The 27,580-nt window shown below is 36.2% G+C and overlaps 1 long non-coding RNA gene across 1 annotated transcript in view; it reads left to right on the forward strand.

The window, feature by feature from the left end:
- The window catches only part of LOC131423526 (uncharacterized), a 57,535-nt gene extending 30,211 nt beyond the window's left edge, over positions 1-27,324 (forward strand). The window contains exons 2-4 of the long non-coding RNA XR_009225221.1: positions 9,304-9,436; positions 26,820-26,951; positions 27,208-27,324. This is a non-coding gene — a long non-coding RNA (uncharacterized LOC131423526). The remainder of the gene's footprint in view (positions 1-9,303; positions 9,437-26,819; positions 26,952-27,207) is intronic.
- Positions 27,325-27,580: the final 256 nt, after the last annotated feature.

A 27,580-nucleotide genomic window follows, 5' to 3' on the forward strand; every position in this document is an offset into this window, starting at 1 on the left:
GTAGCTCCCCAAAAATGAAGACCAACTTTTACACTTTGAAAAAAAAGGAAATGAGAATATGACAATGAATGTGGAGAGGGAATGAAGTCTTCAGACAGGCTTTTTTTTTTTTTTTTTTAATCTGTGTTGTACAAACTCAAGCGGATCAGACGTCATCCTTAAACTATTTGAAAAGTAAATCATTTAACTACAAAGAAGACAGTAAGAAAGTACAATAAAACTAGAAAACAGTTACAAAATGGCTGCAGTAAAACCTTACCTGAGAATAATTACTTCAGGCGTAAAATGCAGCAGGTGTTAAACTACCTGACTTCAAAACATTTTACAAAACTGTAGTCCTCAAGACGGCATGGTTTGGGCATAAAGACAGATACACAGACCATCGGAGCAGAACAGAGGCTGGAAATGAAGCCTTGCATCTACAGCCAATGGAGTTTTGACAGAGTGATGAGAATTTGCCCTGGAGAAAAGACAGTCTTTTCAATAAAGGGTGCTGGGAGATTGGATATCCACTTGAGAAAGAATGAAATCTCTCAGCAGGTACAAAAATCAACTCAAAATAGATTAGGGACTTAAACTGTAAGACCCCAAATAATGAGCTACTAGGAGAAGATGCAGGGAAATGCTTCAGGATGCAGGGATAGCAAGGAGTTTTTGTACAAGTCTGAAACCACAGGAGAAAAAAAAACAACACACAATTAACAAATGGGAGGGGATTACATCACACCTTCTGCAAAGAAAGGAAGTGATCCACAGAGGAACCTGTCAGTGGGAGAAAATGCTTGCAAACTATTCATAAAACAAGAATATGTAAGGAACTAAAAACCTCCATAGAAAAAAACACAAATAACCTTATTAAAAAATAAGCCCTAGACTAAAGTAAACACGTCACAAAAGAGAACATACAAATGGCCACCAGGTGCATGAGAATGGTCAACCATCACTCATCATCACGGAAATGAAAATCAAAACCACCGTGAGAGAATACCTCAGCCTATGGAATGTGGTTAGTGGTGAAAAGACTAAAGAATTGGGCAGAGGACGTGTCCAAAGGGAGCTCCTGCACACTGTGGTGGAAATGTATATTAGTGCTGCCATTACAGGAAACAGAATCAAGGTGCCTCAAAAATTATGACTCCAACAATCCCACGACTGGGAATACAGCTGAAGGAGGTGAAATCAGGATGTTGAAGAAACATCTGTGCTCTTAAGATGGTTATTGCAGCGCTATTCATGATATCCAGGAAATGGAAACAACTCAAGTGTCCATCAGCTGAAGAAGGAATGAGGGAGCCGTGGTTCATACACAGGATGGAATACTATTTGGCCACAAAAAGCATTAAATCTTGTCACTTGTGACAATGTGGATGAGATCATTATGTTGAGTGAAAAAAGCCAGGCATAGAAAGATGGGTAGCCGCAATCTCACTTATATGTGGAATAGGAAAAGTCTATCGCATTGTAGTTGAGAGTAGGATGGTGGTTTCTAGAGGATGAGGAAGATAGGGGAGGGGGAAGGATGGGGAAAAGCTTCCAGTTAAATAGGGGAAAGAACTTTGTTCTGGTAGTGTGACTACAGATTACAGCAATACTCAGTATGTGTCAAAAAGCTAAGAGAAAGGACTTTGAATGCTTTCACCATAAATAAATGGTATGTATATGGGGAGATAAATATTTAAATATTACACTATGGATAATGTATCAAAACATAATATGAAATCCCACTAAGAGCTACACTTTTTTAATACTTTTTTTTTACTTGTAGAAAAACATAATACTTTTATTTTATTTATTTATGTGGTGCTGAGGATTGAACCAGTGCCTCACCCATGCTAGGCAAGTACTCCACCACTGAGCTACATCCCCACCCAAGATCTACACTTTTTACATCTTTCTGTATCTTAAAAATAAAAACAGTTTAAAATGGCAAATATTATGCTATATATCTATCTTACCCCAATAAAAATATTTAAAAATATATTTGCTACTAATGTGCTTACATTAGAAAATGGAGACCTTTATAGGAAACATTCATAGTCTTGTTCTTTATAGTTGTTTTTTTTAAATATTTGCTTTTTAGTTGTAGTTGAACACAATACCTTTATTTTTACGTGGTGCTGAGGAGCTAACCCAGGGCCTCACACATGCTAGGCGAGCGCTCTACCGCTGAGCCACAACCCCAGCCCTTTGTTCTTTATAATTTTTAGGACAGGAAAGAGCCTGAGAGAAAAGATAAATAAGCATTGTCCCTGCCGAGATTTATTTTCTGTGTAGATCCTGGTCCCCTTTTCATGTGACAGTGCTCTCCTGTGCTGTTCTGTGTGGCACACAGTTCTCTGGAGTCCATTTTACTCTCTGTCTGAGAGGCACATGGAGCCTTCCCTCCCGCTGTGCTGGTGGTGTTCCCAGTCAGCGCCTTCTCCAAGCAACTTTTACAACATCCAGAAGAAGTTGCCATGTGAACTGATATCATGAGTCTCATTTGGCAACTTTAAAAATAAAGATTAGAATATTTGTGTGGTAATGAAATCCTAAATGTTCAAGACATTGGGAGTGCTTGAAGATTAATAAAATGTGAAACCAGGAAAGAGTGGAGAGAGAGTCTTAGTGGATTCCCAATTATCTGCATAATTGGAGTAGGCAATGAAACAGATCAAGCTCATTAGACAATAATACAGAAACCAATTATCTTTGATATCAGTTGTGTTTTGTAATTTTCCTGTGAGTATGGGTGGGTCTGGTGGACTGAGATTATTCCACATTTTGAGCCAAATAGAAGTTTGGAAAAGGTTCCCAGTTCCCCCATCCCACACCTGCCTGTGGGATCATCATGATGCTGTGCTTTTTGCTGAATGCTGCATCAGTGACTCCCCTTTGCCGTTCCTCCTCCATTCCCACTTGCAGTGATTCTTCCTGCCCACTGCTTGTCTGGGATGTTGCTTTCCACATTGGCTTCTTCTGTCCTCAGGTGCTTACCTTCTACCTATAGTTGCACTCGGGAGACCCTCACTGTCCCCATTTAAAAAGTGCTCACTGCTCAGTTCTAGCACTTCAGTTCTTTACCACCTACCTTTCTTCCCAAAATATTATTTTGGGCTCATCTGTCCTTTGTCCCTTGCTTCACCTTGTGCATGAGAGTGACTCTAACTGGTCACTCTGGATGTCTACCTGAACCGCATGGATTATCTGTCTGCCTTCCACTGCAATTTGTATGGGGCATGGTGGGAGGGTGGTGGTGTGGAGGGTGAAGGCGTGGATGAAAAGGGAAGTCCTTTCTCTTTGCTTCAGTCCATTGAAATAGCCTTTTAATTGATCTTGTCATCTTCACACTCAAAGCCACTCTCTCTATAGCCTTTGAAAGGGTTTTTCCAAATTCAGATGTGAAAATGCCTTCTCTTTAAAAATGCTTTTTACAAATCTCTTTAATGGCATGTTTTCTTTGCATATTCTATTTGACAAAATAAAAAGATAATGGAGGAATAGGAATTACCTACCCATGATGTGTCTAGCATTCTAAATAAAGCCACATTTTTTTTTTCCAAAGATAAGCTTCCTGGTTCCAGGGTCTATTATTAAATAATCAGGTAGACATGCAGGTTACCATCAATCTGTTAGTGGTATTAAGTAGGCTAAAGCTTTCATGACTTTTGACTTGTACAGTCTCTCTCTTTACTGAACAATGAATGTAAATGAAAAAGGACAAGGGAAAGGAATATGTATTTCAGGAGAACTCCCTATTAGAATGCACAGGACTGAATTTTTTAAAATTAAAGATCAAGTAAGGGGTCTGGGGATGTAGCTCAGTGGTAGAGTGCTTGCCTGGAATACACAAGTTCCTGGGTTCAATCCCCAGTACCATCACCATTAAAAAAATAAAAATAAAAAGCAAGTGAACTTACACATCCCAATACGCCTTCTAAAGGAGGCTCTTTAATAAGGCCATTGAAGTTTATACTGACTTTCTTATAATAATTTCTGAACTGTTCCTCTTGGTTTCTCTATCTTTACTGTTTTTCCTTCCTGAGTTTCAGCAAGCCTTATCAATAATTGTGAACATCTGTAGTGAGACTAGAACTAGAGTTTCTTCAGTGTGACTTTCCAGAAAAGAGGCATTTCTTTTGGTTGTAAAAGTCTGTCAAAAGTCATGTGACCTAGCTTTGCCTAATATTTTGGATTTCCATAAATATGCAACACTGGCTATGTTCTCTATTTATTAGTTTCAATTCCCAAATGGGACTCTATTTGTTGCCTCAGTTTCTATTCTTTCTATCCTCACCCTTAGGAAACAGTGAGTCTTTGTTCTCGAGCAACATTTAAGTTATAAGTTGTATTTATAAGAGTATTTATGACTTATGTAGAGAAGGGTTATAATTTTTTTTTCCAATGAGTCTGCTGTCTCTTGGTCTCATTATTAGAACATACCACTATCCTGTGAAAAATCCCTCACCATCCTGACCCTGTCTTTGAACAAGGTGCCTTGGAAAGGAAGCCATTAGCCTAAAATGACGAGAAGGCTTTATCCCAAAGTCTACACAGTGGCTAAGCATGCAGACAACTTGGGAAGCCCTTTCTGTTTCCTGACTTGTAGGATGAAGAGAAGAAAATCTGTAAGGCTCTAAAATATACCAGTAGATTGACCCCAGTGACTGGTAACATAAAACTGTTCTTTTAAGCTACGGGTGACTTGTAGTCCCTTCTGGGGAGGGGAGGTCTTTAGTTATTAGGGCTAAAAACCATAATAATGGCTTTCATCGCTTTGTGGAGTGAATCTATACATATTTATAAGAGATGGTTTAGAAATTATAGCAATTTGATTCTTTGTTTATTTTCATAAACATTTACAAATTAATATAAATATCTCATGCTGTATTGTTTGTTTTGCTGGAATGCACTTATTGAAAATTAAGTGCTTAGTCATAGAACATCTGGGCAGGAATGTGGGTGACTCAGAACAAACTCATCACCATTATCAAAACTCAGAGATAACAGCTTCCCGACAATAAGCCATGGATATCATACTCTTCTACCAAGGGCCGTGGTCCCAACCATTTCTCTTCCCCAAATCTCCCCATATTATTTGGATAGATTTGCTGGCTCCAATGGTAGACTATTGGTAAAAGCAAGAAAGCATGCCATTATTATCTTAAGCTTTTTGTTTGCATTATTTAATGACTTTATACAGTAATAACCATGAAAACACAATTTTCTTTTTACGAATTATATTGATAAAGTCACATAATATGAGACTCATGAATAATAATGGGATAGTCATTTTTTTGGTGGGGAGGGGGACTCGTTTACAAATTCTAGCGGGGAAAAATTGAGAGGTAACTAGCCATTTTTTTTTGTATAAACTAAATCTTAATATTAGCCTTCCTAGGCTTAATAGAAATTAATTTTAAAAAGTCATCACTGCCAGATCTAAACCATAATTCCTATGATGGTAGTTAGTATTTAAATAAGATTACATATACTTTTTTTTAGATAGAGGATTGCATAAATCTGCCTTTTGGAAACCTTTGCTTTAAATATGTTTTCAATTATATGGTGTTACTGTGCCCACAGTGTTCCTATCACAATTGATTGATTTAAACAATCAAAGATTTTTGGAAGGGTCTGGGGTTGTAGCTTAGTGATAGAGCACTTGCCTAGCATGTGTGAGGCACTGAGTTTGATTCTCAGCACCTCGTAAAAATAAAAAAATAAATAAAAATAAAGGCAATAAAGGTTCATCCACAACTAATATATATATATATATATATATGATATATCATATATATTATAGGAAGGGATTAGAGCACTTTCATTCCAAAGAGTGCTGACTTTTTCTTTTCTTTGCTTTTAAACCTTGACACTATTTGAACCAGGCTGAACCTCTGATGTAGACGTAAGGTTTGGTTTTTACTTTAGTGCCTTAGTTTATGATCTATGATATAGATTGAGGATGATATTCTGGGGTTGAAAAATGGAGAAGTTCTTTCTGGAAAGAAAAGAAATATTATCCAGGCTGGAGCTGCCATTTGGAAATTATTGACTCACATTAAGAATAACCTTAAAAATATTAGGTTATTTTTCAAATGATATTCTCAGAGGTGGACAGCCAATTTCACAATAAGAATAACTTAATCTAGTATTGATATTGCTTCAGTATTTCCCAAACACAAAATGCCACTGAGCCTTGACAGTTTCTGCTAGCCAATGGTTCTGGAGAAATCTGAATGGTTCTCCATGTGCTGTCTGGTGTTGGGTGGGTTGGCTGTTACGTCTGTAAAATTCAGATGGGTCCAAATTGAAATATAAGACAAATTAAACTGATTTAATATTTCCTCTGAATTCTAATAACTTAATGTATTTTCTTTCTTTAAAAACATGAGAAGACTGTTCCAGAAAGTTGGAACTTTGACAGGTACAGGGTCTGAAAGAAGGCTGGACTAAATGGCTGATGAGGACATCTTGGACAACATGAAGTTTGGGAGTTCAGGTTGGGTTTTGAAACATTGCAGTTTTACATACACGAAGTTCAAGATTTTGTCTCTGTTTTTAAAATGATGAGTCTTAACAATGAAAGAGTTTTAATTAGAAGTGTGTTTGTGGGGTGCTGACATGATTTCATATACTTTTTTTTTAAGATTATATTTGAGGAGACCATTTTACAGTGGACAAACCTGAACAGTGGTTTAGTACAGTGGTCTAGTTGAAAGAGGATAGTAGTTTTATATCTAATTTAATAAAGGCTTATACTTCATTGGCATAAATACTACGAAAGAGAACATTCTTGTTTTCTCCTCTTACTTCTTCCAGATAGACTTTACCAGATCTTGTTTTCCCATCCCCTCGACCCCACAACATGTAAATAGATTACTTACTGCACACTTAAGACCCAGTGCAGTCCACGTTGGACCAGATCAAAACTCCATCCTCATGTTCACTTTCAGATTCTCCTCCTCCTCTCTACCAGGAACTCTCTGTTAATGGCAGGGTGCCCTGTGCTTTTCAGTACCTTCTCTCCCTTCCGCTATCCCTTCCCCCTTTGGTATGCTGACATTGCCAAGAAGGGATTAAGGGAGAAGGGGTCAAATGCCTTTTCTTTTGGTTCATGATGATGTCATCCTCTCCTGACCATCACTGACTGGTTAATTCTAATGGGCTGAAGATATCCGTTTAGGGACTGCCTTCCAAATGCCTTCTTTATGAAGTACACGTGTGGGGTCTTTCTGTAGTGCTTTAGGGGCCTCCTCCCTGCCCAGGTACTTCCCTGTTCTTACTCCTACCTCTCCTGTCTCACTAGAACCTTCTTGTTGCTGGCTCTTCCTTGCTGAGCAGCCAGTCCTCCTGCACAAGGACCTGGCTAGATGACTCACACCAGAGTAACTGCCATGGTGTCTGCTGGACCCAAGGGACACTTACTCATATGGGCCCAAGCAAATGTGGGAAGTCAAGCTGTTTCTGGTATGCATCTCCAAATTGACATCTCTTTCCAGTTAGTTTTTCTCTTCACTTGAATGGTCATAAGATGCTTATAAACAGGTCTATTAGGAAATAGTCAATAGGAAGCCATTTTATAATCCTTACAAGGAATAAAATCTTGGAGTCCACTTCACCTGACTTTCTAGTGTAGCAATAGTGTCAGTGGAGCTGAATGCTATGGTGCAGACACCTGTAATCCCAGTGACTCAAGAGACTGAGGCAGGAGGATTGCAAATTTGAGACCAGCCTTAGCAACTTAGCAAGGCCCTAAGCAACTTAATGAGACCCTGTCTCAAAAGGGGATGGAGTTGGGTGCTGGGAATGTGTCTCAGTGGTTAAGCACCCCTGTGTTCAATCCCTAGTACCAAAAAACAAACAAAAAAAGTCAGTGGATCTTACTAGTCGATACCCAAAATCATAGAACTCTCTTCTAATTATGATTTCCACTATTGTCATGGAATTCTCTCCTTCCTCCTAATCATCTGCTTATATAGATTTGCAGCACATGACAGGCTAATGGCTGAGGGTTCCATCTGGTTTTGAGATTTTTTTAACATACCCTGTAAAGGTATCTGGGACCCACATACTTTTTGGCTTTTAGAATGTGGGGAAAATTTAATTTTACATTTCCAATCATTTCCAGCTTTTGTCTGTCACCATGGGAAACATCATATTCAGAATCCTACATGGTTTGGACTATCACAATGTTAAAGGAGATGGGGATGATGGTTTAGGGCTTCATGGTAGATTGGACAAGGAAGTGAAAGGGTAGGAAAAAGGGTGAGTCTTGGGTTTCTGTTGTATATTACTCTGTGGAGGTTGGGAAAACACTTGAAGGAGCCCAGGTCTTTCATAACTCCACCCTGCCCCAAGGAATGAGCAAGCAGCAGATGACATGTCACGTGTTCACCTTGGACGTTTTGAGTTTGAGTCAAGGCGAGTTCTGTGAGATGGAGATATATAATTGTGATTATTTTTTACTAGCAATAGCTGAAACCATGAATGTGGATGGCATATAGGGGAGAGTGTTCACAGTGAGAAAGAGTACAACACTTATGCACACTCACAACTATTGAACAAAGACATCTTACAGAAACATCTGTAGAAATTAGAATGGTTTTAAAGAAGTTTGTAGGGCTTCCCTCACTATTCTGAAGTCACATGTTCTTACTATCTCTACCTCTATGTATATAAAATGTGGCACAATTTGTCCAATAAACCCAAGTAGCCTGTTGGTGGACTTGCTGGGTTCCTATAGATCCAAAATATACATAAATTTATTTCATGACAAACAACTCCAACTAGGTTATCTGCTTTAGAATACAACATTCAGAGAGGACCTGAGGATAAAAACCTCAGCACCAATGGCCTGGTAAGAGAAGCCTTGTGCCCAGCTCAGGATGTAGATAGAAATATCCAGGCACAATGGACCCTCCAGGAGAGAGAAACCCACAGTACTGAGGGTTGGGTGGTGAAGCAGAGGCTGTGGCTGTACCAAGGAGCATTTTGAACAAGTTTGAAGATCCTGCTAGAAAACTTGAAGTGGAAAATTTAAAAATTTAGATAGAGATAGTCCAGAACTAAGATTTTTTTTTTTTGTCATTATTATGCATTTGCTCCTAAAATAATGATCCGGAAAAAAAAAAATCAGGGTAGAGTCTCTGAAATTGCCTATTAAATATATAAAGGCTGTGTAGCAATGAATGAGTATAACAGCAATACACAAAATTAATATTGTTCGTCACATCTTTTCCCATCATGTGTGAAAGTTTCTTTTGTTGCCGAACTTGTCCCTCAGATGCCTCTCAGGTAACTGTGATTGTCTTCTATCGGCAGAATCAATGGTTACAGCAGCTGGCCGCGCTGGGACAAGCTCTGCCGAGTAGCTCAGCCCATGACATTCTGGAAGATATGAAGATGCTCACAGGTGAATATGTAGATCCAAAATGCTGCAAGAGCATGTCACGAGGTAAGAACTGCACTTCTAGAACTGGGGCTGTCCAGAGAGCTTCTTGATGCATAATTACTACTACTACTACTACTACTACTACTACTACTAATAATAATAATAATAATAATAATTAATGATCCTTCCTTACTCGAGGAAAGAAACATCTCACTTTAATTCAATCAGAACTGGGCTAGAGTCATTTGAGACTTTAAGAAAGTAGCCCTTTTGCCCAGGCGCACACTTACGTTTTCACTTGCATGTTTATATGGCTTAGGACTCTCAGGACGTGGCTGTCTTCTCTCCCTCTTAGTGTCAAAAAGGTTAGAAAATAGCTTTTACCCCAGTGATTTTCATATGAAGAGAAATTTTTGAAAGAGTTCAATTAATATTTTACGTAAAATATCCAAACTAATGGTAGAGATTTATTTTTGAAGCATCAAAGTTTTTTTTCTTTACATTTTTATTAAAATAATTTTATTTTTGGTAGTCTCATTAACAGTAGTTTGTCTTCTTAAAATTAATTTTATTGTATTGCTTGACTTTCCTATCTCCACTTTACTTTGTCATGGGAAAAGCTCATCTGTTACAAAGACACTTAATGTCCAACAGGGGAATGTGGGGAGGACTGTACCAGAGTCTCAGTGGGGTAAATTCTCTTGAGTGATACTTTTCTAGGGAGTGTTGGTTACCCAGGTGGCCAAAGGTGTGGCTTGCCCAGGATCCTGAATTACCACTTCTGGGGTAACTGTAGTTTCAAGGATAGATATAAGGTTTTTCTGGCTTAGCATATGTGCTAAGGCCAGGGGTGAAGAAAGCATGGCCTATTTGGGCTACTCTGAATAGGTTAGTACAGTGGGGCACAGCAGTAAAGGGAGTCAGAGAGGATAATTTACATGAATCAGTATTTTCCACTCTGCATTCTATGAGCTGCTGTGTACCCCCAGGAGTGTGAAGATGCCACAGAGAGGCAGAGGAAGACACTCCATAACAGAGAGCAACATCCAGGGCATCAGCCTTGAGTGAACTGTTCTCTTTTTAATAAACTCTATGTTAATATTTAAGGCCTAATCTATAAATAAAATATTTATAGATTATAAATCTATAAATATAAAATATTACTTGCATGTATCTGAAAATCCATGAACATGAAACAAGCAGAAGGTTCAAAGAGTTTTATTAGTAATCTCTTGATGATTTTTTTTTTAAAAAGAGGAAATAGAACATTTTGCTAGAACATAATATTAATTATTGATATCTAAGAGTGTTCTCTAAGGCACATGGTGCTCATACTGACTTGCTCTAAGTGGGTGTTAGGGGTCCTGAGGTACTGATTCCCTCTCTCATCAGGAGAGGACAGGAAATCTTGGAAAAATCAGCAAATCCTGGTGGGTTTCACTACTTTGCTGTACAAGTACTATTTTTTCTCTGAATGCCATGATGTTAAACGGATGGGAAGCGTTCTGCTAAAGACCTCTTCTTAATTTTATTCTTGTTTCTGTATCATTTGAAATTTGTGTCTACACACATCATTGTATCAGAAGAGACACTCTAGCTGCCTATTCATAATATAAGAGCCCAGCCTCTATTTTTAAGTATAAATACTTTAGCAAACTATTGAAAAATATTTGATGATCAGGTTCACAAAACTTTGAGGGAAACTAGAATTATCACATAATTACTGCGCAGATACTTCTTTCGGGACACCTTGATAATCTGTGGAATTGGTTTATAAATTGCCACAGAAGATATGGAATGATTGTAAAAAGAGGATTTCCAGTCTAGCCTTCCCTCACCAGCTTTGGCAAGTTACTTAACATCTTAGGTCTCCTAACCTGTGTAATGAGGCTAATCATAACAAGACCTCATTAGTGAGTTGATTAAAATGAACAATCTCATTAGTTAATTGATAAAAGTACTTTGTGTGATGAGGCTTATCATTCATGGGAGTTGTGAAAAGTGCTAGCTATGTGGTATGTGTTAAAAAAAATATCGGCCCATTGTGTTCATTCTCTGGGATCCCTGGGTAGGGTAACCAGATGGTTCTGCTTGGGTAATGATTCAGAGATGCAGGGTTTGTCTGCACAGTGATGTCTTCAGCAGAGCATTCCTGTGTTATCTAACCTCCCCTGACTTCTGACCTTTTTATGAGCTTATAAGGGGACTACTCTTTAGGCTGTGAGCAATCCAATTGCCTTTGATTACATTCCTTTTCTGTTTAAATTAGCCTGAGCTGATCTCCATTGTTTGTAAACAAAAACTGACTAGTAATCTCCATTTGGATGTTTAAGAAACAGATGCTATAACACTGAAGAATCCTGCCCAAGTTTTGCAAGTAGTGAATAGTTGAGAAGGAATTCAACATCGTTTAACCTTAATCCAATATCCCTGAGCTATATTTACTATAATAAATCTTCAGAAATGCCTTCCTTAAAGTATGAACCTTGAGTTTTATTAAGTCATCTGTGAAGGTTATCATATAGGTATTTAATAAATGGTTATACAGGTTGTTTTTGGTATTCAAAAAATCTTTTGTTTTGAGTAATATCAGGAAATTTAGTTGGATACTAAGATATTCAATAAGTTTTTATTTTGTGACACTCTCATTGGTAAATGCTCAGCCCAATATTATGATGCTTTTGATGTCTCTCCTGTTCATTTAGAAGACTCTGTCTTGTACAAAGTACAATGTAAAAAATGCTTTTGAGATATGTTAAAATGTGTGCAATAACAAATAAGTGATGAAGTGCAAACTGTATTTTAATATATTAATGTAATTGATCGAGATGAACTATGATGAATTATTTAACAGTATTTATTGGGAAAAATATTTATAGCAATTCCCTTCAAAGAATGATGAATGCTATGAATTGGGATTGCCTGATTGCCTGGCTATAGACCATTTCCTCCATCACTAGTAGATGGGCTTGGGAAGAGCTGAGTCTGGAGGAGACCTCCAACAAACTAGAGTGGGTGGGGCTTTCCTCTGGAGTTCAGAAACCATGCCATTAGTTTTAAATTCCAATGGTAATTTGGTAAATCTTTCTGGGTTTTTCAGATGTTTACAGGGTGTAACTGGACTGCCCTGGGAGGAGAATGAAGGAGATTTCAAGTGTAAGACACTAGTTCTGAAGGCATCTTGTTATCATTCTCCTTTTTCTTCCTCTCCACCTTTGTATGGGCCGACATGAGTCTGGAGCTTCTCTGGAGTCAGCCTTCACAGATCAACTCTCTCCTTTGCTATCAGCCTCCTCTGGGTATTTTGCATGGTGGCTTTTAATCTGTCAACAGGCTTTCACTCTGTTTCTGTCTTCCAGAAATCTGTTAAAATCTCTTTTATCTTTGGGTGGACCATTCTGTCTGATGTAATGGTTTATTTGTGCATGATCGTTTTGTTGGTGATGTTGGAACTGATAGAGATAAACACTTTGCTCTAAGTTTGCATTCTTGATAAGACTTGCTCAGACTTGGTCCTAAAACTATAATGACTTTTTTGACACTTCTTTGGAAGGATCTTGTGAATTCTCCTCAAACTAAAAGAAAAAAGAAAAAAAAATTACATTGCTATATTTATAATGCTTTGAAATATGCACGAAGCTACTTACATATTTAATATCATTCATCAAGGACACAGAGTGAGATCCTAATCTGCTATAATTGAGGCATCAGTTTTCTCTGTCAAGTGAATCCCTAAAGTTCCCTGTAAGGTGAGAGTAAGATGGACATTCAGATTCTATAGTAAATTTTGGTATTTCCCCATGATGCAAAGCCAAGGTGTTTTCTGTTTGCTTGATAGTTTTTGTCTTTGGGGAAAAAAAACAAATAATTGAGAAAAACCTCAAAGAAAATCTTCCCTGGAATCTTTAAGAACCTCTCTTTTCTTCTCTGTCTGGCTGATTTTGAGATTTTAATATGCCTCAGGGAGGAGTTAGATCATGAATGGAGCAGAAAGTCAAGGCTACCCTTTCGGTTTACATGGGAGGGTGACCAAGCCAGACTTCAACACAGGAGGATTATACCAAGCACGAAGTCAAGATTTCTAACAAATGGAAATTAGGGAAAGACTCAAGTGCACAACACGAAAGTGTAGGCATCTTTACTGAGCAGCCTGATGCAGAGTTCATATTTCCATGCATGGGGGAGATGTGGATGAAGAGCTGAAAATTATTCCTTGAAAGTTGTTTTGTTCATTCATTTATTATCCATTTGTTGATTCCACAAATGTTTATTGAGCTGCTTCCTTTCAGGAGTCTGAGAATCTAGAGGAGAAAATTCTTGGTTTCTTTTTTTCCCCCCTTTTCATAGAGAGGTTAGAATCTAATGTGGGTCTCAACAACTAAAGAGGCTTGATAGTTTTTTCCTAAGATCTAATTAGAGCCAGACCACATCAGGGCAAGTAACAGCTCTGCTAATTATAGTTAAGTAATGGATCATTATATTTTTTAAAAATATAAATATTGGTATTAATAAACACATTAGTGAGAGGGTGGGTAGTCTTAAACTTCAGTTGAACATTGCCTCTATTATTATTAGCAATATTGAGGTAGAGATCTTAAAGGATTCCAAAAGTTTGCAAAGAGACTCAACAAGCAATTTTCTGAAGCCTTACTTGTAAGAAGGAAGAGTGTTTGATGGTCATTGTACTTCATTTCATTTCCCGCTGAGAAAGTAGACGTGACAACTGGTCACCCTGGCCGGATTCCAGAATCAATGTGTTGGATTTTGAGCAACACCTGCCCTTCTTTTCTGCATCCTGAAACTTACCTGAATTCTGCTTGCAATTATGAGAGTTGACAAGGCAAGTGAAAGAGAGTAGGGCCTAAAAATACCATGTACTTTTACAAATCAAGCTGAGAAAAAGTTTGATGGAAAGGAAAGAACCGAGCCTGTGTTTAACAAGCTAAAGCTACATCAAAGGGACAGAAAGAAACCGCTTGATAATAAAAATGTTGCTTTGATTGAAACTGGGCAAAAAGCCAAAGGTACTGGAGACTCAGACACACTGAATTGTTTCAGGATCAAACACTTCATAAGTCGATGGTAGATGTGAAATTTCTCTAGTAAGTTGTGAGGCTACATCAAAACAGACCCCTTGCTGAGGCTCCAGAGTTGAACCTTACTCAGAAAGTTCTTTTTCTTTTTCTAACTAAAGAATAGATATAGATACATGGATTCATTTAAAATAGATTTATCAAATGGTAATGTACAAGAATTTCTCATTGGGAATTCTGAAGACAAGTTACACTGGATGGAGTTCCTGTAACCCTTCACTATCACGTTAAATCTTTTAATTTGTGTTTTAAATTCTTTACATTTACTAGAAGGCCACAAACACTACAGAGAGATTGGGGTGAGGAAAGTTCTTATTGTTTAAAGATATTCAATGTATTACCTTGTTTAATAAACATTTATTCAACATCTCTTAGGTCTCTGATCTAGGGTACATGAATTATATCTGTGAAAAAATAAACATATATTTCTGAATATTTGGACCAGACAATAAATAACAAACATAACACATTCACAAATGTAGAATATTATATGCTGTGGAAAAGTTAATCAGGGTAAAGGTGAGTTTGGGCTTGGGAAATGAATGGTAATTTTAAATAACTTGGTCGGACTGGAACTTGTAGAGGTGGTACGTGAGTAATTTCTTAAAGGAGGGAAGTAGATTAGCTGGTAGATATCTCAGGGAAGAGAGCATTAGCAGTGGGGACAGATTTTGTATGTGTCCGATATTTGTTCCATGTGTGAGCCATGGTCTATGGTAGAAAGAGTAGTGGGTGTCTGTGGATGTTCTTTTCTGATTTATTCTGTTTTTCAGTGAAATTACAAGTGTATGTGTGGGGAGGTGTTATCAGCTAAGAGTGAGGATGATGGGAGAGGGGAAAGGCCTTAAAGGAGACGAGAGTCTCCGACGGTCATCTGACGGTACTGGGGCGTAAAAGGATATATTAGATTCTAGGGCAGCTGTATCAGAGATCCATAGTCTGGGTGGCTTAAGCAACAGAAAACTTTTTCTCACATTTTGGAGGCTGAGACTCTAATAGGAGGGTATTGGTAGGGTTTCTTCTGAGGCCCCTCTCCTTGGCTAGTAGATGACCACATTTTCCCTGACTCTTCCTGTGTCTTCTCTCTGTACCTGTCTGTGTCCAAATTTCCTCTTCTTACATGGACTCTAGTCATATTGGTCTAAGGTCTACACTAATGATCCCATTTTTACTTAGTTACCTAACATGAAATTGAGGCTGTAACTTAGTGGTAGAATTCTTACCTGGCCTGTCTGGGCTCTGGGTTCAAGCCACAGCAATGTAAAAACAAACACACAAAAATCCCTATCTCCAATGAAAGCCATATTTTGAGGTACTGAGCGTTTCACACTTCAACACATGAATTGGAGGGGTGGGGCAAAATTCAGCCCATACCAATAGAGTAAAAAATATAGTATGATATTTAAACACTATAGTATAGAAGACTAAGGGTAAGTATTAAAAAGGAAGAACTTCTTGAGAGACAAGAGTTTGGGGATTCCTATATAAGTTTTAAATAATCTCTTCTCAGCAGTTCTGAATTGAGCATTTCTCAGTTTCTCACCAATACCTGGGAAGATACAAATAAATGTGAAAACTCAAATAGCAACATTAAAAAATGCTAGTCTAATAAATTGATCAGATGTAGAAGAGAAAAGAAAATTGACACAAAGATCATAGAAAAGCCTCAGCGATGATGGATTTTGAGTGCAGAGTTTTTCAACTCAGAGAAACTAAACAGGTGGAAGAAAGGAGGAAACCCATTGAAGCAATATTGAACCAGATAAATTTTCTACTGGAGATTAGCTATGGACTGTGGATTTCTGCACAGTAATTTACTCTCCAGCCATAAATCTGAGAATGCAATTGAACCATCACTTATGTAGGACATAGCATCATGGGCAAATCACAAAGTGGATCTGTTGGAGAAAGCTTTCCATATTCTACTGCATTCAAGGAAGAGAAGAGAGAGAAAATCTTGTGGCAAAAAAGCAATTTCAGGGGTAGAAACATCAGCATGAAGACATAAAGGGAGAAGATATATCTGAAACTAATCAGGAAATTATTGAATAGAAAACTGAGGGAGACTGAAAATAAATCTAAATAGAATGCAAGAAAACATAATTTCAATGAAACCAGATCAGAAAGCTCTCAAGAGAAACTGGCAAACTAGAGTACCATAGGATGTGATTTACAAAGAAATAAAGAAAGAAATACTCAAGACAAACAAGATAATAAGGCATCCAAAAGTAAAATAGCAGAGTAATATTCCAGCCTGGATTAGATATAGGTCATGACAGAAATGAAGAGGATGGGATTTGTGATGTGGAGGATTAAAAATCAAAAGTTCTTTGAGAATGCAGAGGTACATGGCATAAACAAGGAAATGAAAGAACTAATCTTATTGCTGATGAAAAAAGATAAAAAACTAGAAGAGAAACAATAATCAAAGCTATAACCAATTGAAACTACTTTGCATATGCCAGCTGAAAAGCTCAACTACCATGAGAACAGATTCATATTTTGACTGATCCTGAGTCTGCCAAAAGAAAACAAAAAAAATAAAAGATCAATTGAGCAGTCCCTACAGGTACCATGAGCCAAGTATAAAGAGATATGAAGAAAAAAAGAGGTTCACAAAAATGTCTTATGCAACCCGAATACCAAAGATAAGTAACATATTTTGTAAAAGTTCAATATGATCTGGTACTATAACCAGCAAATTTATCTTTTGCTAATTAAAGGAGATAAAAGTATATGCAAATATACAAATTGTACATAATAACATGATATTATGGTGTTATTATTTTTAAAAACACTTCATAATTCTGGTTGACAAAGGTGAAAGAAACTAGAGGTTAAATGATACACTGAGGAGTGCAAAGAATAAAAAAAAACCCCTGTAATTTCATGATTAAGTAGATTGATGAGGAATGTTGACATGAAATAAAGTAAAAATATGTTATGCAAAACTGAAAATGAAAATGTTCAAAATATATAAGATGAAAAAGTACAGCCAGGCAGCTATAATCCCAGTGGCTCCAGAGGCCGAGACAGGAGGATCACATGTTCAAAGCCAGCCTCAGCAACTTAGTGAGGTCCTAAGCAATTTAATGAGACCATTTTTCAAAATAAACAATAAAAAGGGCTGGGAACAAAAGAAGTGAAAGACCTCTGTGAAAACTACAGAACACTAAAGAAAGAAATTGAAGAAGAAATTAGAAGGTGGAAAGATCTCCCATGCTCTTGGATAGGCAAAATTAATATTGTCAAAATGGCCATTCTACCCAAAGCACTATATAGATTCAATGTGATTCCAATTAAAATCTCATCATCATTCCATATAGAAACAGAAAAAGCAATCATGAAATTCATTTGGAAAAATAAGAGACCCAGAATAGCCAAAGCAATCCTTAGCAAGAAAAGTGAAGCAGGAGACATCACAATACCAGACCTTAAACTATACTGTAAAGCTATAGTAACAAAAGATCATGGTATTGGCACCAAAATAGACAGGTAGATCAATGGTACAGAATCAAAGACACAGAGACAAACCCACATAAATACAGTTATCTCATATTAGACAAAGGCTCCAAAAACATACATTGGAAAAAAGATAGCCTCTTCAACAAATGGTGTTGGGAGAACTGGAAATCCATATGTAGCAAAATAAAACTAAACCCCTATCTCTCACCATTGCACAAAACTCAACTCAAAAGCAGATCAAGGACCTACTAATTAGACCAGAGAACCTGCACCTAATAGAGGAAAAAGCAGTCCCAAATCTTCATCACATCAAATTAGACCCCAACTTCCTTAATGAGGCTCCTAAAGTGCAAGAAATAAAATCAAGAATTAATAAATGGGATGGACTCAAAATATAAAGCTTCTTCTCAGCAAAAGAAACAATCAATGAGGTGAAAAGAGAGCCTACAGTTGAGGAGCCAATTTTTGCCACACGCATGTCAGATATATCTCCAGGATATATAAAGAACTAAAAAAAACTTAACACCCAAAACAAACAACCCAACCAATAAATGGGCTAAGGAGCTGAACAAACACTTCTCAGAAGAAGATATACATTTGATCAACAAATAGGTGAAAAAATGTTCAACATCTCTAGTAACTAGAGAAATGCAAATCAAAACTACTCTAAGATTTCATCTCACGCCAGTTAGAATGACAGTTTCAAGAATACCGACAACAATAAGTGTTGGTGAGGATGTGGGGGAAAAGGCACACTCATACGTTGCTGGTGGGACTGGAATTTGGTGCAACCAATTTTCACAGAGGTCTTTCACTTTCTTTCTTTCTCCATAGAAAGCAATATGGAGATTCCTTAGAAAACTTGGAATGGAACCACCATTTAACCAGAGCTATCCCACTCCTTGGTCTATACCCAAAAGACTTAAAATCAGCATACTATAGTTACACAGCCACATCAATGTTTATGGTAGCACAATTCACAATAGCTAAACTATGGAACCAACCTAGATGCCCTTCAATAAATGAATGGATAAAGAAACTGTGGTATATATACACAATGGAATATTACTCAGCATTAAAAGAAAATAAAATTATGGCATTTGCAGGTAAATGGATGGAGTTGGAGAACATCATGCAAAGTAAACCAATTCCCTAAAACCAAAAGCTAAATATTCTCTCTGATAAGTGGATGCTGATCCATAATGCTGCGGGGCATGGGAAAAAATGGAGGAAATTTGATTGGGCAAAGGGGAGGGAGGAGTGAAGAGGGCAAGGGGGCAGGAAAAATGGTGGAATGAAATGAACATCCTTACCCTAGGTACATGTATGACTGCACATACACACAATGCTACATTGTGTACAACCAGAGAAATGAAAAGTTGTGCTGCAATTATGTACAATGAATCAAAATGCATTCTGCTGTCATATATATATATATATATATATATATATATATATATATATATATATATATAATGCATTAATTAATTTTAAAAAAGGCTGGGATGTGGCTCAATGGTTAAGCGCCCATGGATTAAACCCCAGTACCAAAAAAAAAAATTATATATCAGTAATTGCTATATGATGTTTCAGATTATATTTAAGAAAACCTGGTGTATGTTTGAGAAAAACTTTAAAATGTTACAGGTTACTGCTGGTAGAACAAATATGTTTTCTAAAACATTGACGATTACATAAGTAAAATAAAATCTTTAAAAATCATATAATAAAGTAAACAGCAAGAAATCAGACTGAGTATGAGCTAAAATTGAGCTAAGAAAAAAGATTTGTGTGACATTTGAGAGGAATCAGACATTATTAGCATCAGCATTAAGAAGACAGCTACTTTAAATATTTAATGGCAATTTTTGAAATCACAAAGATAAAGAATCCTAAAAGCATATAAAAATGATTCAGGAGGCTATTTCAATTTCAAGATGAAGCTTTTGGGTAAAGTAAAAGCAAAAATATTATTTATAAAATGAGTATCATTAAAAAAAAGTACAAAAGGTTTTCAAATAAAAGAGCATGCAAGGTTTTATCTGAATGGAGGCTTTACAATATTAGAATCACAGTGTTACAACCCCAGGTAAAAAGGTACCTGTGGTGGGAAATCATTAAATGGGGAAAAGAAAAATTAATCATTCAATGTAAAAATATAAGCTTACCAAGTGGTAAAATAAGTTGTATGTTTAGAATTTTAACCTTCTAAATGCCCAATAAAACAGATACATTAGATCAATAATAAATTACTTATTAAATAAAAGCTGTATCTAATCTGAGAAATACTTGCAATGTTTATAAGAGACACTTGAAGTTTTTAATATTTATAAAAAAGCTTCTTAAAAACAATAATAATAATTGAATAACTTAAGAGGGAATAGGGTAGATCACAGAATGAGGCAAAAGAGCAGTTAAGTATGAAAAAGTTTAGCATAATTAGAAAACAAAGGAATGCAAAATAAAATCACAATCTGTCAACTACAAGAGTGTTTTTTTGTTGTGGTTAGCTGTTATAATTATTATTATTATTATTATTATTATTTTAAATAATAATGGTATCTTTGAGTTTGCACATAATTGTTGACAGGCATATAGATTACCAATCTTTCTTGAACACAGATTGGTAATTTGTATCAAAAGCCTTAAATTACTCATTTCCTTTGATTCACTAATTTCAGTTCTTGGAATTTATTCTAGAGGGAAAAAGCATTAATTCACACAACAGTTTTATAAGAGAATTTGTAACAGATGTGTTTATACTGGCAAAAAACTAAAAAAAAAAAGGGGGGGTGGTGGTAGTGGTTTCCTTACTATTGTATTTTAATAAAGACAAATCTTAAACTAGAATACTTGATAGCCATTAAAAGTTATGTTCTGAACTATATGTAATGACATGGGAAGTCCCAATGATTGTTAATATTAAATGAAAAACATCACATTAATACATTTTCTAAATATTTTTTACACCAGATCTATTAATACAGTATATTTTTGGAAAGAAAAAGATTAAAAAGAAATATAAAAATAGGAGTGGATATTTGGGATCGTAGAATTGAGTGACTTTTATATTTTAGAGTTTCATTTATAAATTAACCATTATCATAAATCAGTTTTAATAATAAAATACTATATAAGATTTCCTAATTCTGAAAGGAAAATAATTCGAAACTATTTTCCTTAACTCAAATCACTTGTGTGTTTTTCTAAGCTAAAGTGCTTACTGATTCCTCAGGAAGAATAATCTGTCCCTCTTAGTGTCAACCACTTCATCTTCATGCATTTCTCTGGTGACACCTGGGATATGCTTTAAAAAACACATTTGTTTGCTAACATTTTTGTCTCTGTCTTTTTTATGAATATCTGAAATACAAAGTGCCTAACTAGCAAGGTATTTTTCACATATTGAAAATGCTTCTTGAACATTTGTTGAAGGAATATATTCCAGCTTGATCACAGAAATAGAACTTTTTAGAAAGAATACATGGTTTACAAAGTCAATAATACAAAGCACTTTGGATGTGGAAGTTTTCATGTTGTATCCTTTCAATTTACCAATGTGAATGTTCATGTCTAAGTCATTTGGTCTGATCTTATTTTTTATCTTCTTTTAGGTTTCATAGCTATGATATATCTCACAGTAACCTATAGAGAAATGTTTGTATATACACATTTGTAATGAATTAGGACTTGACAGAAATTTACAATACTTTAAAAATATTGTAGTTACATATTTGGAAAAATATCACACTTGAATTGAGGACTAAGTTTTGACAGAAACTTTACTTAGTTTCCACAAATTTAAATGTCTAGAGTCTGCACATTTGTTACTTTTCACTATATTGAAGTTCTCTTTACATAGAGAAGTGATATTACTTTTTATCCTTTGGAATTCTAAAAAAAGGGAAAATAATGGAATAGTGGGTGTCATAGAAGCTAGTTAAGTGGCATCATGGTATTACTGAGGGACAGAGGCCACACAACAGGTCTGCCCAGGGAAGTGTGTAATAAACATGAACAATATTTCAGTTACCTGAAGGATTTTTGTGGCTATAGTTAGTGAAACTTCTATATGAAGATGTGTACATTTATTGTTTCACTTCAGTCTTTTAATTGTTCAGTCTCTCTCTCTCTCTCTCTCTCTCTCTCTCTCTCTCTCTATATATATATATATATATATATACATATTTGTGTATATATGTATGTATACACACTTACACGAGAAAGAAAGATATACTGTGCAATTACAACCACAGGAAATACCTAATGATATTATAATAAATTATTATAATATTTATTATTATTAATTAAATACCTAGAAATACTTAATGACATCACAAAGAATGTGTCATGGCATTTATGTTTTTCCACAATCAAGAAATCTAATTTAAGTTGAATGTTAACAATAAAGTTATTCTTCCTAAAAATAGGTGGTTAACATTCTCCTCTACTTTTGCCTAACTAGAAGGACTGCACGTGGATGATAGATAACACTTGCAAAGACAAACAAGCACAGAGATGGGCTGAAGGCAGCATTCCAGAGATGAGGTAAAGTCAAAATCCTGAGTTTTGCAGAGTTTTGCTTGAAAGACAGCTTTTAAAATTACCCTCAATTGTTAGATAACTAAAATGGCAATTATTCTGCCGCAATTGGCTCATGCGCAAGGAATTCACTCATCGGTCTTAAGACATATCCTATCAACTGCAAGTGACTGGTCTAGCTTAAAGGTAGAAGGGCTTGCTGAGGTCTCAGTTGCAGTGTTCCTGAGATGTACCTTGAAAAGTTACAGATTACGAATGGAACATGTGATGCTTTCTCTTCCCCAGTCAGAATAGGTTAAGTCTAGGAATCAAGAATTAGAAGTAGAGTGCTTATGGCATGGATACAGATTTATGGGAATGACATAGGAAGGAGTCAACTATAGCAGTTATTAACTTATTGCTTCTCAGTTACAACCTTACTCTTATTTTCTCTGCTTGTGACAATGGAGTTATATCTGCACCTTGAATATGCCCTTTGCCAGCTGGCTTGGCATTCGGCTCTCCTGAAAAGACAGTGGAGGGACACAGGAGGGCTGGAAGAGGAGGGGGTTTTTTGCTCCTGTGTTCTGCTTTCCATGGAACACTGTCAGTGTGAAGAGAGCACAGCTGCAAATACTAGCTGTAGTGCACTCTGTGGTCCACTCAGCACCCCTGCAAGTTCGTCAACACACGGTGAACCACTTTTGTAGTTCAGCAGGAACATCCTTTAGCAAGTTTCTTGGTCACCAAAATAAGAAGATCTTCTCATGATTTCACAATGAGTGGATTCCACTGAGCTTCTTTATCTCTGCAGTGGTGACAAGTGCAGAGCACTTGTGCCGTGTCCTCTAAGATCTGAATCTCAGCCTTGCCAGCTACCATAGTTTGGATCTAGAATGTCTCCCAAAGTCCCATGTGTTAAAACCGTAGACCCCAGTTTGATCCTATTGGAAGGTGGTGGACACTTTAAGAGGTGGGGGCTGGTGTGACATGTAAAATTTTGTCACTAGAGGCTTGCTATTGAAAGGGACATTAAGATTCCAGCCACTTCTTTTCCCCCACTCTTTGCTTGTGAGTAGGGTATTTGGCATGAATTCACCGAATGCTAACGGAGGTAGTTTTAGGCATCAAACATAAGGCCTTCAGATAGATCTTCAATGCTCAGCATGATTAAAGTTTGATGATGAAGTTTAACAAAGACTAAAAAATGTGAACAAGTATGAAGTTTAACAAAGACTAAAAAATGTGAACAAGTAAATATTTGGACCACATCTCTGTATGATGGTTAGTTTGCTTGGTGTTAATCCACACAGCTTCTTGAGACTTTTTAGGGAAGCTTTAGAGAATGTTCTTCAACTGCTTTTGCTTTCTTTCATTAAGAGTTCAAGTTTAAAATGCCAGTAATGTACCAAATTAGGTGAGTTCATTTAGTTGACATCTACCCAATTTGCTTTTCTCTGGGAACTGATGGCTCTCACATACGACAAGGTTCTAAGTTTATTGCCTAATAGCCAGTTTGCTGATATATCAGTCCACCCCTTGGGCACAGGCCATTGGACTAAAATTGAATACTTGATTCCAATTGGGCAGCATTTATTAGCAGCAATTTAGATTTTCTCAGTAAGAGAGCCTACTCTTTGCTTTGCTGATCTCTAGCTACAAAATTTTGAAATCTTTCCATTTATTAAAACCAAATAAAATGGAGTTTTCTGACATACAACAGTGTGATTCTATGAAATTCATTCAAACATAGTCAATTTCCTTTTAGATGAACTTTTTCAGATAATTATGCATTCAAAGTGCTATCAGGATTTTATTTATGCAATTTCTCAGCACCTTTTATATGAAATATAATAAGCTAAACCTTATATTGAAAAAATACCTGTTATGTACACATAGACCCTGAAAAGTTCAGGGCAAACATTCTCCTCACTGGCATCCACTGATGCTGATTCTTATTCTGTGCTGGAAAGAGAGACACGGAGAGTGTATTTGCTTCTGTATTCAGTCCTTGATCACTGAGGAAGGTCCAAAAGAGTGCTTGTTAGCTCCAGTCAATTGAAATGCCAGCTCTCCTTTTGCCTGTGGTTGACGCAGCCTCCACTGTAGGCCACAGAGTAGCTGTTGTCTGCTGCGGCCACTGTCTATGTGTGGGCTCTTTACAAAGCTTTCTCCATCATCACCACCTCAGAACTGAATTCCCTTTGCTGAGGTTTCTTGTCTTTCTCTTAGTAAATATGTATTGAGCACCTACCCTCTGCAAGAAACTGTGTGTGCTCCTGAGAATATGGTAGTCATAAGACACACTCTAGTGAGCTAACAGCTAACAGCTCAGAGGATAGAAACATTAATCAAATATTTATTTATTTAAATGGATAAGCATATCAATTATATATATTTTTAGTGCACAATATGATGTTTTGAAATACACATACATTGTGGAACAACTAAATCAAGGTAATTGATATATGCATTACTTCATGTACTTATTATTAGTTTATTTATTTGTGACAAGAACACTTCAGAGTCTACTCTTGGCAATTTTCAAGTACAGTATGTAATGCATTGTTATTTACTATAGCGTCAAATGTTTAAGTCAGTTTATGCAACAAACTTAATACATATTTTATTTACTCTATCACTATTCTAGGTGCCAGTGATCACGCAGTGAAAGAAAAAAAAATGATCAAATGCTGGTTACCAAGAAGTTATCCTTCTAGTCACATAAAATCACAAACAATGATACAGGCAAGAAGAAAAATTACTGAGCACAATTGCAACATAATTGATCCTGAGCCCAAGAAGATCTCATGAATTATGACGTGTGAAATGAGACCTGCAGGGCAAGAAGGTGTTAACTAGGTCAAGAGATGAGCAGAAAAAAACCACATGAGCAAAGGACCTGAATTAATCCATAATTGTGGGAAATAATTCAAAAGTAATTAAAAGTACTAGCGGTTCATTCTAAATCCCTGACCAATTAAAATTAATTAAGTGACCAAGAAACTGGTTTCTCTTGGCACTTTTTTCAACATTAATTATGTTAAAACACAATTGCCATATTCAAAAATGAATATTCATTTGGGAATTCTGATCAAGGATAGGAAAATATGGATTATATTTAGTGTAAGTGCAGTGAAAACACTGCTTATGCAGCCATAATTATATAATATTTTCTGAGGCTCAAAATACAGTTAAATATTTTTGCATGTTAAATTCATGTAAAGAAAGAGAATTTTAAAAAATTCAAAAGAAAGGGAATATTTTTCTTGTCACTAGGTACACAGCACTAAAATGCTTTTTATTCATTTTTATGGTCCTATTACCATACATGTTCATTGTATACAATATGAAAAGTGGAAGAGATTATAAAAATGGAAATAGAAATTAGCAGTTACATGCCCACCAGAGTTTATATAACTTTTTTGTTTGATTTAAATTGTCTAATTAAAAATATCATATGTTCTATGTACAAATATCCTAAAATTGGATTGCCAAGATACAAAGCTTTGAAGTCACTGTATGTGTAGGTTCATTTTCTGTTGCCAATAACACAATATGACAAACTGGGTACATAATAAGGAAGAGAGGTTTCTTTATTAACTGATTTGCACCTGGTTCTGGTCCAAGGAGGGAGGCCACACTGAGAGATGCAGGCAGAGGCCCAGGTGGAACAGGGCACCACAAGCCCAGGGACAGGGAGTGCACAGGTGCCTCTCTGCCTCCTCTGATCTCTCTCCCTCTTATGAAGCCATCAGGATTCAAACATGGGGTCTCTGCCCTGGACCTTCCTAATTACCTCCCAAAGCTCCCACCTGTAGTTGGATTAGGCTCCCCTCCTAATTACTCACAAAGGGGATTAAATTTCAACACGTGTAACCTTGGGGCATGCGCTCAAGCCATATTCCCAACCACAGCAGTATCTTTATGTGTGTGCTTTTCCTATACATTTTATGGAAGAAAATAACAAAGTTGCCAGCTGTCTTTTTTTTCTGTCATTGTTGGATTTAAATGATGACTGAAGTTTAGAAAATCAGAAAATTACTTTCTAAAGTTGCAATTTTATTTTGTTGAAAACGTAAACATGCATGTGAGTCTTTATAAAATGAAATAAATTTTCTAGAATTCTGATTATTCTTGAGGATAAGACATAATATTAGCCTAATATAAAATATGAATATTGCATCTACTATAGATATGGGATTTAATAAAATTATCTGAATAATGAGAATATTAATAATATTTGGATTAAAATATATTTGATTTTTCTTTATTTATTATGTTCTAAGTTATTAATTTTCCATATTAATTTTACTACAGTAATTTGTTCTTCCATAATTACATTTTAAAAATTTTCTCCAAAACAGCACAAAAAGGAATATGAAAATACAGATGGCAATAATTTATGTGATCTCAACTAAAATTTTCAAGACAGTGATGCAGAGGATCACTTACTAAGTTAATCAACTTTCATAACATACTGAAGATCCTGCCTACAGGTAGGTTTATGACTTGGATATGGCTGATCATATTTTCCCACTTCTTTGTCTACAGGGATGGGTGCAGGTGATTGGTGTGTCAGTCAAACAATCTTGGTCATTATTATTACTACATGTATCGATGTGGAGTGAGAGGTTTTTTTTTTTTTTCTGTATAACTTTGAAGCTCAGAGCTTCTGTTGATAATTTTTTGTTTTCTTCTTTTCATTTCTTTTGCATGAAATAAATCTGGCAAACAATAAACACACTGCAAAAGATAGCAGAGCTGAGCAGGGAAGAATTGTATAGGAGATTCAAGACAACATTTAAGCACCTGGAGATGGCAGAATTTGAAGCCTGGACTTGACAATTCTGCAAGCATATAAAAATGTGTGTATGTATGTACTTATATTTAATCTAGTTTAGGTCACATTTCTCATAATTGAAACGTAGCTGAAAATATGCAAGAGGTGAGATCCATCATCTTTTTTTTTTTTAAATAAATGGGGATGGAACCCAGGTCCTTGTAAATGTTAAGTAAGCTCTCACTGTACTATAGAGCAACATCCCTACCCTAGATCTATACAATTGTGAAAGAACAGGTCATTTTTTTAATTTGCTCTTTTTATATATACATAAGAATGAATATA

This window comes from Marmota monax, unplaced genomic scaffold (genome assembly GCF_021218885.2).
Source record: "Marmota monax isolate L192 unplaced genomic scaffold, Marmota_monax_Labrador192_F-V1.1 WCK01_AAM20220418_F8-fsc00114, whole genome shotgun sequence".
NCBI lineage: Eukaryota > Metazoa > Chordata > Mammalia > Rodentia > Sciuridae > Marmota > Marmota monax.